The following is a 14,985-nucleotide window of genomic DNA, read 5'->3' as shown; positions in this document are numbered from 1 at the left end:
ATATATTGAATATATCTGTATAATAGGGCTGTAACGGTATGACACATTCAAGGTATGATAACCATCACAAAAATTACCATGGTATTAAGGTATCACGGTATTTATAATATTAAAAATAATATTATATTAAATATTAATATTATATTAAACATTGATAATATTAAAAGCAGTTCAGTATCTGGTTATAAAATAGGCTATTTCTGATAAACAAACGGATAAATATTCAGTTATAACAAATTCTTGAACTTTATTTTGGATTTCTTTAACTATAATCCTTTAACTTTTGATCTTAATCTGACAAGGTAAAAAAATCTAAATAAAAAAAATACAGGTAAACATTAATAATTTTTTTGGGACACATGTACAGTTGTAAGTTGATTATAACTAAAAATATTTTGTTATTGTTGTTTTATTATTTTTGAAATTCAATTGCTGTCTGGGATGTCATTTGTAATGATTATTGCCCAAGTTAACACTTAAAATATGCATTTGCATGATTCAGTAAATTGTTGCATTTGTGATTTAGTTCAATTCTACAATACCTACTGAAAATATATTATTCATGTGCAGTTTCACTGTCAATTTCTTTTATTGTCAATGTCCTAAACACCAAAAGCCATGAATTTTGTAAACCCTATTTAGTACAGTTTTACAAATAAAACATATTATTAGTACTATCAAACACATTGGCCTGCTGTGGCGCTGCTCTTGGGCAAAAGTAAAGAGGTCTTACATCGTAAAGAGGTCTTAAATCCGTTTGTTGCATTTGTTATTGTGACAGAAATCATAAACATAACTTAAGCCTAACTAGTCATTACAAATCATGTAAAATTACATAACATCTGGTGTTTTATGAAACAGGCAATAATTTATTATCCTGTGTACTGTATTTCCAATTCCATTTGTCTCCGCAAATTCTGTGGAATGTGCTCACGGAGATGGTGCTTAAGGTTTGAAGTGGTTCCCGCCTGAGCCGACACTTTTTTGCGGCAAATTTTACAGACTGGGTAAACATCAACATTGATGGTTCCTCATTGGTCTTTTACATAGCCAATTAATCCCAGACAGCGGACTTCAAATTCTGTGGCGGCGGAAATAAAGGTTCAGGCTTGGACATGTCTGTATGCACTCATGCTTCTGTGCTCATTGATGTGCAGCGCTCGTGACACCTGTATGTCACCTTGATTGAATGACAGTCAAATGCAACATGAGGAAGGTGCATTTTAAAGATTGATTTTATCTAGCCAAGTTTATATGATGCTGTGTAAATGTAGCAGATTCTGTCTTAATTAAACTGATTTGGATTTTAGAAAAGTTCTGAAAAAATGTGTCTTTATCTTCATGCAATACCATCAATGAGAATATTTTAACGGTACGATAACCATCCGTTTTAAAACCGAGGAATATTGTAAAACCGTTACATCCCTTCTGTATATCATAGTCCCAGCCCTAGTGGGAAGTATTCAGAGACTTGTCAAGTCAAGTCAAGTGGTTTTTATTGTCGTTCAACCATATACAGTCAGTTCAGTACACAGCGAAACGAGACAACGTTCCTCCAGGACCATGGTGCTACATAAAACAACATAGGACAAACACAGAACCACATGAGACTACACAGACTAAATAACATACCTATATAAAGTGCACGTGCAAACGTGTGCAAAAAGTACGAGACAGTACAATAAATTACTAAAAGGAACAGGACCATAGGCACAGTGAGAGTGCAGCACCGACCAGTACACATTTGTAATCGAGTAGTGCAAAAAGATGACACTTTCTAAAATGCTAAATGTAAGCATAACATACTATGAAATAGCGTTCTATGGACATAGCAGTTATTGAGGTAGCAGCCAGGTATAAAGTGACAAAAGGACACTCTGGCAGCAGTGGGTTTCGAACCCACGCTCCAGAAGGGACTGGAGCCTCATCCAGCACCTTGGACCGCTCCGCCACGCTACCTCACACAAAATGTGAGCAGAAAATCTTCTGCCAACACTCATTGTCTCACACTTCATTAAAGTCTTGCAGTGGTGTTCTTGACATGGTGAATCCAATCCTTTCACTGTGAAGCAATTACACACAAGACTCACACAAAAAAAGAAAAAGAAAAACAATAAAATAATTGTTGATAAAATAGTGCTTAGAGAGGAAAATAAAATTTCTCACAACTTTTCAAATACTGGGAAAAGATAATGATACAGAAGGAAAAACCAAGACAAAAGGCCTCAAACTGAAAGGCTGAGAACACAAATCAATTACCGTCTCTTCTGTCAAGTATACCCCCATCCAAGTTAAGCTAGAAGCAATTAGCCAAGCAGTTTTTTTGCATGTTAGCAGAACAGATATGCTTTAATGCAGTCTCTGGGCAGCCCAGAGAACAGGGAGTCTAAATCATGCTCAGTGCCTCATCTATTGATCTAAGTATTGCTTGGTTAATGAGCAGCACTGATGATTCTACAAGCCGGTCTCACTAGAAAGGGCTAATCGGTTTGTAGTCATCTCCACAAGATGAAAGAATACAAGGAAAGTCCATATGTGTGTGAGAGGGCATGTAAGAACTCGGTTTATCCTCACACATACAACCTCTGGGTCCATTGAGTGCATTGATGTGACAGCATTCGTGCTAACATAACACCCAGTTGTTTCATGGGTAAAGGCCAAATCATTTCATCACCGGAGCATATGTCTCACAGAGAGTACTCCCTTATCTGTTATTGTTCCATCTTGGCTTCTCTCTCCAACATATCTGTGGCGATTCACCACTTCAGTGGAAGGAGACACGGTCGTAATTTTTGTCTATAGACTAATTTGGCAGACTTCAACCATTTATTATACCTTATCTTACATCTATATAAAATGGGTGCAACTACGTTTTTGAGAAGCCCGGTTCCATCCCCTGCTGAAACAAAATCAGCGTGACCAGCATGCCATTCCCATGCAGGTCTTGGCTGGTTTAGCTGGAAGACCAGCATAGCCATGTCACATAACTTAGGGTGGAAACTTCATTAAAAATGAACTGCACCCAATAAAGAACTATTTTGCGTCTGATTCACAAAAAGAATGGCAATGACTTCATTTAAATACTCAAAATGCAGCCCGTTTTTAGCGCTGATTGCAACTGCTTAAACTAGATAGCACTAGTTGTTGCATGGTTCAGAGAAATCACCCCAATATGTTTGTTTTCTCAGGTAATGCTGGTTAACTAAGGAAGTCTTGCTGGTTAAGCTAGTCAAAAAGCCTTGTTTGAATGCCAGCAAATCAGCATCACATGTTGTGGACCAGCAGCTGGATCCCCCTGTATCTCCATGGCTGCCACTTTTAGGGTATTCTGAGTCATGGAGCTCTGGTAGGTCCTGGCATCTCATCCTCCTTTCTTACCAGCACAATGTAGGCTCTCACTGTAACCAAAGGCTCTTTTCTAAGCAAAACTGCCTCCCCTGACATCCCCAGACAATGGAGGACAGTGATTTCTGACAGTGGCCAACAGGGCAATCGCCTGATTAAAAGGAAACAAAGGAGACGGGTGACCTCCGTCCAAGCATCTAATCTTGGAGCCACAATGAAAGGAGGAGATGCATTGTTCAAGGCTCGGTTTCTCGAATGGTGTCAGCGTTGGCTGTGGATGGATATAGCTAGGGGAGGACCGGAGTCGGTGCAGAGCAAGAGTCCTGCAGAGTCTGGACCTGCTCCCAGCTGATCTGTCTTCATTATTCTATTACCAGCCAGAAGACTGAACTAATACACCACCACATAAACACACAAAACAACACATGCACAGCTGTTTACACAAAAGCTATCTTCATAGCTGTAAACTTATAAATACACAAAGGGAGTTCATTTGTATCTACTGTTTAACGTTGCTGTTATATGGCCGACAGATGCAGTGTGCAAGAATGTTAACATCATGGCATTCTTCTGGATGTTGTGGGTCAACACACATACCTTTCCTACACTGCTCCATTGGGACAGCTGTCAGTTCATGCGGGCTATGGTGGAAAACGTTTGCTGTGGCAGCAGCTTCAAAGCAAATATGCAGCAGAGGAAATGAAGGTACAGGCATTTCTATGCGGCTGAGCCTTTCTCTGGAACTTTTATTAACCTCTGTAGCTTACACCCTATGGGCCTTCCTCTCTCTTATACAAAGGAATGAATAAAGGTGTGGATTTTTGGATTTAGTAGGGTCTCTTATCTTGAAATCCTTGTTTCTTTACCTCACCATAGTTGTGTATACAGTAGGTGTGCCTAGTAAAATTATTTGTTCTATTGCATCAATTTACATCTGTTTGCCATTACTCCCTGTGTAGTGAAAAGGTAGTGTGTTTATGGTTATTATGTTGAGTTTTTAAAGTATGTGTCATTGTTTTCGTATTTCACATTCTAGTTTCAAGTTTTTTTCTTTTTTAATAAAAGTGCTTTTCCACCATTGGATTCAACTGAATGGTTCTTGCTGCAGAGCCATTCCATTCTCAACCAATCCGGGATTGTTGGCATGGTTAACGTTTTATTTTTCCCATTATGGTGCTAAACTTGCAAAAACGATGTCAGACCCTGTAATATGCTCTGGCCCCCTCCGTGCTTGTCGTGGTGATGAGGTTTATAGTAGTTTAGTGTCACAGAATAGCTGGATGTCTGAGTGGTGTCCTGAGAATAGCACATGATTTATAAACAATTGTAAGAGTTTTTGGGGTTGACCTGACCTGCTAAAGAGAGACAGACTCCATCCCTCCAGGGAAGCTGCTGCTCTCCTCTCTAGTAATTTGGCTCATAGTCTTAATAGTGATAGTATTTGACTAACTGAGGCCCAGGTCAGGAAGCAGACAAACTGGTTAATCCGAACATCTGCTAGCTGCCTTGAGAAGTCACACAGTTCTCATAGTCTACAACACATAGAGAGTGTATCACCTAGATATCATATAGAGACTGTGTCTGTTTCCTGCACTATTTAAAAAATATATTGAGCAAAAAAATCATATGTTGGTAGGGCTACTAAACATTAGATCTCTTTCTACCAAAGCACTAATTGTAAATGTTATCATTACAGATAATAGTTTGATGAGCTCCGTTTGACTGAAACCTGGCTTAAACCGGATAAATATATTAGTTTAAATGAATTTACTCCCCCAGGTTATTGTTATAATCATGAGCCTCGTCTGAAGGGTCGAGTAGGTGTTGTTACAATTTACAGTGAAGTTTTTGGTGTTAGTCAGAGGACAGGATATAAATGTAAATCTTTTGTACTAATAATGCTTAATATGACACCATCAGATATAAATAACAACATCTGTCATCTATTGCCCTTGCTACAGTATATAGATCACCTGGGCTGTTCTCTGGTTTCCTTGGTGAATTTGCAAATTTTCTATAAGATCTAGTAGTTAATGTAGATAGAGCTTTAATTGTTGGTGACTTCAACAATCAATCACATTGGGATTAGCATTTATCGATATTATCAACTCTTTTGGAGTCAGACCAACAGAACCAACTCATTGCCATAATCATACGCTAGATTTAATTCTGTCATCGAGTTGATGTTGATACTGTAGAAATTGTACTGCAGAGTGATGCCATCTCAGATGATTACCTTGACTCTTGTTTGCTGCGATCAGCTAAAGTCACTCAATCACTCATATCCCGAGGTTACAAGAGCCGGCCAGAACCAGCTCCATTCTTGCTTGGTGTCGGACTCTACTGCTACATGCCGCTGAGTGACGATGACAAACTACAGCCGGTGCTAGGCAGACATCACTTCAGTCTGTTTACTTCAGAGGATGAACTGATGCCAACTCAAACTGTAAGACATCAGATACTTCATATGCCACTGCCTCAACCTTGGAATTAGGATGGATCCCACCGAACCTCACTGAAATGACCTGCCGGTTTAATTGCGATGCACCTCACAGATCTCTGCCTGCATCACCTTGGCCTAATGATGGACTGCACTCTTATGGAATACATAGACTATAATTTAATTGCCAACAAAAGCCTTCATCAGCCAACTAACAAAGGACAATGCATCTGTGTGAACTTCTGTAGTTAATCCAGGATGGACTTCAAAGACATTAGTCATTCATCTTAAAGTTCATAAAAAATCCTCTTTCTTTTTTTTAACACTGGACCTTAATGCTTACTTAATTTACAAATTTTAAACCATGACTTGCACTGCACACAAATATAACTAATATTGGCATTATATTCATGTTGTTTAGCCAGAGGGGATCTGGCCCCCACAGTGAGTCTGGTTTCTCCCAAGGTTATTTTTCTCCATTAACCAACATCTTATGGAGTTTTGTGTTCACTGCCACAGTCGCCTTCAGCTTGCTCAGAGGCTCTAAATACAATCATTATTATTATGTAATTATTACATTTCTATACACAATTTACAATCATATTTAATCAAACTACACAATGATCACTCTTTAAAAGACTTTATAGATATTACAGTTGAATTATTTTTGTTAATGCATTATTTCTTGTAAAGCTGCTTTGAAACGATGTGTGTTGTGAAAAGCGCAATACAAATAAAAATGACTTGATTTAAAATCTGTCTTGTCTAATGATAAAAAGGCAAATATCAATAAAACTAACATCAAATACCATCTGCAAATATGCGCATATCCTGTTTGTGTAGCACGTTCAACCATTTCAGCATAAAGTGTGTTTATAGTCTTGCACATCACTGGGAGGGCAAGATTCCACTCATACATCTTGTAATAGTACTGTATGTTCGAAAGAGACTGACAGCTTGTGAAATTATGTGGATCTTCTCTGTGATAGACCTATTTTTTGGGAATTTGTTTGCAAGGAAGTGAATGTGTTGAGGTCACAGTAACACCCAAGTGACTTTATGCTTGAAGCTACGTATGTATGCGAGAGTGTGTGCATGTGTGTGTCCAGGTTTATGGTGAGTAATGAGAGCAAAAGTCTTTTGTCAAGAGGATCATTATGTTCCTGATCGGCTTAACAATATAAATAATATTTAATTACATTTGGAACATTTGGGGATGTACTCCTTTGGAAAATGTATTTATAAATTAATATATCATGTTTTTTTACCCAAAATACTTAAAAGTGTCTTTTATCCTTAGGGTTAGGGTTTCGGTTAGCGGCAGTATTTTGAAAAACCTTCTCTATAAAAACAATTTAAGTCTATGTGTGTTCTCATTTAAATAAAATGCATGTGTGTGTGTTTGCTTTTATTAGAGAAGTACTGCTAGTAGTGAAATGAAACAAAGGATGTTTAACTAGTGTCAATTTCCCAGCATTGTGCTGGGAATATAATTAGAAATTAAGTAAACACAATAAAGAGGAATAAATAGGAAAAAAGCTGATGTGAAAGTTGTCAAATATCAACAGTATGGTAAATAACAGCCTCATTATACACACATCCACTGCCTCACATTAAAGAGCTGCTTATTTTAAAATGCTGGTTTGAACATCCATTTCTTTTGTTGATTTTTTGTTTTATCAGCAGTGCTTTTTCTGATGAAACTGCTCAAAGAGATATAAAAAAACTTCCAAGAGCTCAACATCTAGTTAAAATGACTGAAGTGTCTGATGTTACCATCCTAGAAAGCCATAACATATTATTTATCACAAAACAAAATATAATAATAATATTCTTTAAACGCTAATCATGTAGGTACCAATATACAGTATATCTCACCAACATATTTACATCTTAAATGGATAGTTCACCCATAAACAACAATCGGTCATGATTTTCTCACTTTCATGTTGTTCCCTACACGTATGACATTCTTAATTCAGTGGAACTGTCATTACATCTCTGATTTTTCATACAATGAATGTGAATGTTGACTAAGACGTTCAGTCCCTAACATTTTGCCTATCCTTTTGTGTTCCTCTGAAGAAAGAAAGACTGGTTTGGAACAACATGAGGGTAAAATTAGTAAAATTATGAGATACCTTTCCTTTTCAAGTAAACTATCCATTTAAAAGGTTAAATGTTTGAAATGGTTGACTAAAAAAAATAAATATTAAACCACATTTAATAAACATAAAATATAAAACATTTATAACAGTGTCTCAAAAAGACAAGGTAAAAACCAAATAACGGCATCATTCTGGTATGAAAGTCAAAAAGGGATGTAACGAAATTAGGCTGGAATTACATTCTCTGAGGGGAAGTTGCCAAGTTACCGTGTTCATGTTTAAGTATATAACAGTTTCAAAGTCATTTCCAAAACATAACTCTGTTCGCAGCGTTATATTAAATTTCTTTTCTAGGAAACAAAGGCATGTCTGTCAATAACTTGCCTCAAATTTCATCTCATTACCTTTCATTGCAGGAGTCTAATGCACTTAGCAGGTTCGACCTCTTCTAGGAACTCTGCTATGCTCTTAATGAAGAGCCCATAAGAATGTTAGGGAGAAATGCAGCAGTTTTTGAAGTGAAACATTGGACTTCACAGTGTCAGTCATTTCTAACAGAGAGAAAATGGAGAGCCACAGTTTGTGTCTATCACTAGTAAAGACCTAATAATGAAACTTTTGAGCTATGAGATGTGACACATTTGCCCCTGACTGTGTCGTCTGACGGAGGAAAGTTAGCAAAAGAGGGAGACATAGAAAGAGGGAGAGGAAAGGGTGTTTTGAGGGGCTTTAAGGAGTGTGAGGCTGCTGTCATGCTCTAGTTGGCCTTCTGAAAGGTGTTTTAGACAAATTGTGTGTGTGTGTGAGGGGGGTGTTGCTAGGATTCTCCTTTAGTGAGCAGCTCTGTCTGGACAGAAACAGCAGCAGTGACCGTAACAGGGCTGACTTGCTCAGTACATTCACAGCCCACAAGGAAGACAACACTTATTCATGATGAGACAAATATTACCAAACACGTCTTCATGTCAAACCTGTTACATGCTCTCAGCAGTGAGGCATTTAGAAAGAACATATGCAAAAACTGAAGAAAAAAAATAAATGAATTCATCAGATGCACATTCAGATATACACACATATGCAGGGATACTTGCAAATATAGACATTCATTGGCTGAAACTGAAAATTCTGGACAAACTGGGCCAAAAACTGAAACCCGAAAAGGATTAATTTGAAATTAACCTTTGTTGGAATAACTAAATACATTCTATTAATATTATACTGTTTTTGTAAGTGTAAGGGGGTACAAGGGAAAGGAGGAGGCGAGAACCAGCTAGACAATATAAATAATAGTTTAATGAAGAACTAAACAAAAAGAAAAACACAAAAAGGTGTCGGACAGCCGTCCGTAAATCTCTCTCTCTCTGTCCCACTGCCATCTTCGGTTGGCCTTTATCCCTTCATCCTCTGAAGCATCACAACCTGGCCCCTCCCTGCCACAACATACAGGGCAGCTGCCCGTAATTCTCTCTCTCTCACTCTCTCTCTCTCTCTCGAGTTGCTGTCTCTGGTCGCCTTAATCCTTCGCTCACCTCACAGCAGCTTGAGAGAGAGATAGAGAGAGAGAGAGAGAGAGAGAGAGAGAGAGAGAGAGAGAGAGAGAGAGAGCGAGAGAGAGAGAGAGAATTACGGATGGCTGTCCGACACCTTTTGGGGTCCAGGCGTTCGTCATTCCGCCCGGCCCTGCCCTCCTCTGTGCAACAGTAAGCGATTAAACGTATTCTTCCTTCAGTTGTCACTAATAACATCTATGCTCTAGCACCTTTTAAAATAATATATACAGTATTTAGATATATTATATAGATACAAATGATATTATATTATAATGTGCAGAATACAGAATACTTACAATGGTCTCAAAATAAATAAAGCTGACTTTTGACTAATATCCAAAAGTAATATAATACATATATAATAAACATTTGTACCCTACAACAACAAATGGGAATTTTATAAATATATATATATTTATTTATTTTTTATTCAAAAGGACAGGTTGCCGTTTCTTTAGTAACAACCTTCTCTGCCTTCTCACATGGGAGAAGGTTTCTCATCTTCTCATGTACTACATGTCTACTCTGTTCAAGCAAGGGGAAAGCTCTTTGTTAATGCACTCGCTTTTGGACATGGGAAATTCAACAGACAGTTGGGAAAGTTTCTTACATTTTGAAATCATCTACAAGCTGTTGTGCTCGTACAAATAGATTTTTCTGTAACAGTCTCACTCGACCACATATAGTACATATTTTTTAATTTGCTGTCGCTCATTGCTGCTCATCAGCGCACACACCTGATGACTTGTCAGGCTGAACAGGTTTGGAATCTGTTGTCGCATCTGCGACTTGTCATAGCATGTCTCAGACATATGCACACTACAAGACAGAGTCAAAAATATATTTTTTTTTATCATATAGTCTTCCGGATCAGATATTAAGGGGCATTTTATTTACCTTGAAAAGGGCATTTTTAAAAATACATTTAATCAATTTATTAATATAAAATTCCAAATAGATTCAGTATGGTTGTTACCTTTCATTTAAATCAGAAACAAATCATATTTTGTGATAATATTATTATTATTATGATGATTAGGCTAAGAACAAAATATTGGAACAAATATCAGACATTCATAATTCATAATTAATTGTTGCCCCTAATTTTTTCATTCCAGGGGCATTTTTGTCACTTTCAATGACATTTTTGCCCCAAGCCCCCATTAAATCCATTGGTGATGGGCACGCACTGTGATCTGAGAATTCTTGTTGCAGACAAGTTTCCGACTGAAAACATCAAAGGTGACAACCTTAAGTCCTGTCGTGTTGGCTTGGTTTAGGTCTGTGCAGATTAAATCATATATCGATGTATCATAATCCTCACAGTATTGTAGCCTTGCATCAAAATTTTTTGCATATAATTTCCTACAGTTAACATAATGAAGAAGCAGGTTGTCTATATAAGCACACACTCTCAAACAGGCATTTCTCTGTGCGATTATAGCAGGCGACCATGAGGCGTTGTAGTGGATAACAATAAATTAAGCAGCATGGATTGAAACTGAGCTTGAAACTGATCCCGCAGATTCATTCAGTCTCTCTTGCGCATCTGGCAGTTTCAGTCATTGAAACTCAATCAATCCAATTCTGATATTGTGAATAGGCATGTGACGTATTTGGTAATACGGTATATCATGGTAATTAACATGCAAGATATTGTTATCATGGGCACTTCAAAATAACAAAGAATTTTAGATAACAAAACGTTGTTCCGATTTTTCTGATCACACAGTTTTTTTTTTTTTTTCTTTAATGAATCAAGATTCACAATACTGCATGTGGTATAAATGACATATGTACCCTGATGTAAAAAAGAAAATTATGTGGACTAGAAACATGGCTGAAGGAGGAGCGCAATGTGTTTTTCACACAAATGTATCGATTCACTTCAGAAGATATTACTTGATTGGCTGGAGTCGTGTGGATTACTTTGATGCTGCCTAAATATGCTTTTTGGACCATCAAAAATTGGTGTCCATTCAATTGCATTGGATGAAGCTAAAAACCTGGGATACTTTCCAAAAATCTTAAATCCTGTTCTGATGAAGAAAGAAGGTCATATACATCTTGGATGGCATGAGGTTCAGTAAATTATCAGCAAATTTTCATTTTTGTGTGAACTATTCTTTTAACATTGCTTATCAGTAAAACAGGGTAGGATATATGCAAGTTTAAAATACTCAACACGTTTTCCACATTTATATTACATTTAAATTGTTTTATCTACCATTATATAAATACATACAAATTAGAGGTCGACAAATATTGGATTCTGCTGATGCGATAATGTGTTGTAGTTTTTAAAATTGGTAGCCTATTTTCAGGGTATTAAAATTGGTAGCCTATTTTCAGGGTAATACTATATTCGTAGTATTTCATTACTATGATGGAGAGGGCCAGATAGATGCTACAAAAGTCCAAACTGAATTAAATTCCAGATGCAATTTATGGTGCAACCAAAATACCAATAAATAGGACAAAAGAAAAGAAAAAAGATTTGTTTCATAGCACAGAACTTTTAACTTCCATCCATCCATCCATCCATCCATCCATCCATCCATCCATCCATCCATCCATTTTGAAATGTTTGCGCTTCACTGCTTCCAGCTGTTCATTCAAACAGATAAGGGAAAATGTACACTCCTAAAATGATCTGCAGCATAATACAATATAAATAATTAAAAGCAAACATTGTTATATTTGGGAAAACTGAATTTAAGACATTTAAGACTTTTTAAGGATCTGCGGGAACCCTGATTTTGTCACCGATTCTAGGCTACCGTAACTTTTGGAAACAGCATGCTGACTTCCTGTGTGATCAAGTTGCTAAAGTATCGGCACTATTTTTACAGTTTTTATAAATGTAATACTTGAAACATCATGGATATATCTTGTTTTGAAGCCTGCATCCTCCGGAGGTCGCAGTTTTTGGCCGCATCCATCATCAAAGCTGTCTCGTTTCAGAAATGAGTAGGACACTCGAAAGTGACCTTCTTTCACGGGAATTCGGAGGATGCATGAGGTGTTTCCTTCGTGGGCACTCATAACACACAATTCTTTGCTTCAACAGAAATTAACATAATTTGTCTAAAACAATTATGCCAATTCGCCCATAAATATGATGTTCAAACGCAAGTTATGTTAATTCCCAAGTTGAAGTACCTCAGTAGATGTGTGAAGAGTATATAATATGTATAATTAGTCATATATAATTAAAATAAATAAATCTATCTATCCTTTTCTCTCTACATAATTATAACTCTCCTAAAATTTACCTCATACATTCCCTTCCTAACAGACTTTAATGTAATGTTATTCAGTACCGTGATAATACCGTATTCTGTTATAAAAGCTTTAGCAATTATAGTGATGCTAAAAGTCACATGCCTAATTGTGAATATCTATGTGCATTGCTGTGTGAATCATATCAGGAGGTGGTTTACAACTTTAACGTGAACAATTGTTTACCACAGTAAACAAGCAACCAAAAGGCACATATACAGGCCCACACATACAGCAGAGACTTACCAGACTGGGCGTCCTGAAAATGTTTAGCAGGTATACACAAGAACGATTCCCTCCTCCTTTAACACAAGAAAAAAATATATTTGCATTACCAACACAAGGTAAATATTCTCCCCTTTTTCACAGTCAGCAGGAAAAGAGCTCTCAGACAGGGATAATTTGTCTACTCCTCAAGGGTATTCACGGAACGAGCTAGGAGGAGTATGCAAGTAAATGACAACAGCAACATTTTTCAGGAGAGGTGTGTATGAGATGCAGTTCTAAGTCTGAATCAACCGTTGTTTCTATCACAACCTGCAAACTGATGGCTCTGAAGAGTAACACCCACTCTCCCCTGCTACCGTGGCAACAGCTCATGATAGATAGCAGCATCAGCTGTAATAGAAACCCATTAAGCAATGCTCAAGTCCAAAAGAATGACGTACATGTGCACACACATTCATTCAGCCCCAAAAGGCACAACTTGACCTTGTTGCATTTTTTACTTGTACTGAAGAGCTACATATTTTCAAAGGGTATGTGTAGGGCACAAAACATCCAAACTGTGATGGGTGTGTTGGGTACAAATAACAGCCTCATACTACTTTATTGTTGTACTAGATTGTTACTACATGGCTCTCTGGAATACATGATTGTGATGATTGACAGTTTATTAACAGAAGGGAAGTTAGAGAATTCATATTTCATAGCACGGTACTCTTAGTATGGAGAAGAGGAGAGTCGATCACAAATCCTGTGCTTGGAATATTGGAGGCGAGACACAGTAAGGCTAGTTATGTTTTATTAAATGCTCTCTTCCAGAGCTAGCGCAGCTATGAGATGCCGGTGCTTAATATTTCAGCTGCAAACATTGGACATTCTGACTGTTTGGAAGGGGAGATGTGTGGCTCCTGTCTCCACAAAGTCCAATCCAAATGATTTATGAGGGGATTGGTCATTGGCATCCTAGTCAGCTACTAGAATTGTAACCGCTGCAGTGTCTGCTCTTATGGGATGACAAATTCTCTGCACAGTATAAGTGGCAAGTCTGGTCAGACCCTAAAGACCTGTTCACACCATAAAAAATAGACAAAATGTATTATTACAATGATTTTCCTAAACAAAAACAAAACATTCATAGCATGTATGATGGCAAGTTTTTTTCATATTCTGAAAAATGTTAGCACACCTGTAAGAAAGTAAAGTGAACTTATTAATGTTGCTCCATGACAATACTGATCCACATACTTAAAGGTATTGTTTAACTTAATGGAGATATGATCTGAATATATCCATTCAATTCAAAAGTAAATGGGGACCAACATTTTCAAGCTCCAAAAGGGACATAAAAGGCAGCATAAAGGTAATCTATATTACTCAAGCAGTTTAATCAGAGTCTTCTAAAGCGATACGAACAGTTTGGGGTAAGAACAGACCAAAATGTAACTCCTTTTTCACTATAAATCTTAACACTCTCACATCAATCAAAATATCTTAATTTGTGTTCCGAAGAAGAAAGAAAGTCGTTTTAGTTTGAAATGGCTTAATGGGAAGTAATTGTTGGGAGAATCAGAGATCATTTTTGGGTGAACTATTCCTTTAAGTGCATTATAAAATCCATTACAGTCTTCTTTTGTCAGCAATCAGTTTCCATATCACTTATTTTCGTGACACTTACTTGTTGCCATTAAACATATTTCTAAAAATGCTGGTTCTGGACACATGACCCCAAAGCCAATTTATTATTGGTCTGTCTGTGTGTGTGTGTTTTTTTTTGTTTTTTTTTGTCATTCAAAAAACTAAAACAAAAACAACAATCTACTCCCCATAAATAAATGATCCTTACAAAACAAATGTAGACTCATAAAGTGCATTTAAATGTACTGAGTTTGATTTCAGTCAGACTAAAACAATACTGAATCTTTTAAAGTCCTATTGAAATCATACCAGACCAATTTTTGTAGACTAACAGATCTAGTTCATGCAAAAGTAGCTCGGCTTCATACAAGTATACACTCACCTAAAGGATTATTAGGAA

The 14,985-nt window shown here is 37.0% G+C and overlaps 1 protein-coding gene across 2 annotated transcripts in view; it reads right to left on the bottom strand.

Moving 5' to 3' along the window:
- The window catches only part of LOC127662542 (alpha-(1,6)-fucosyltransferase-like), a 181,728-nt gene that overhangs the window by 119,698 nt on the left and 47,045 nt on the right, over positions 1 to 14,985 (bottom strand). Inside the window, exon 2 of one of the 2 annotated variants that reach the window (XM_052153764.1) lies at positions 12,972 to 13,027. The exons of the other annotated variant lie outside the window; for it this stretch is intronic. The gene's annotated coding sequence lies outside the window, so the exon portion shown is untranslated. The remainder of the gene's footprint in view (positions 1 to 12,971; positions 13,028 to 14,985) is intronic. 2 annotated transcript variants of the gene reach the window in all.

Source organism: Xyrauchen texanus, chromosome 22, assembly GCF_025860055.1.
Source record: "Xyrauchen texanus isolate HMW12.3.18 chromosome 22, RBS_HiC_50CHRs, whole genome shotgun sequence".
Taxonomy (NCBI): Eukaryota; Metazoa; Chordata; class Actinopteri; order Cypriniformes; family Catostomidae; genus Xyrauchen; species Xyrauchen texanus.
This window is presented reverse-complemented; position numbering and strand designations above follow the sequence as displayed.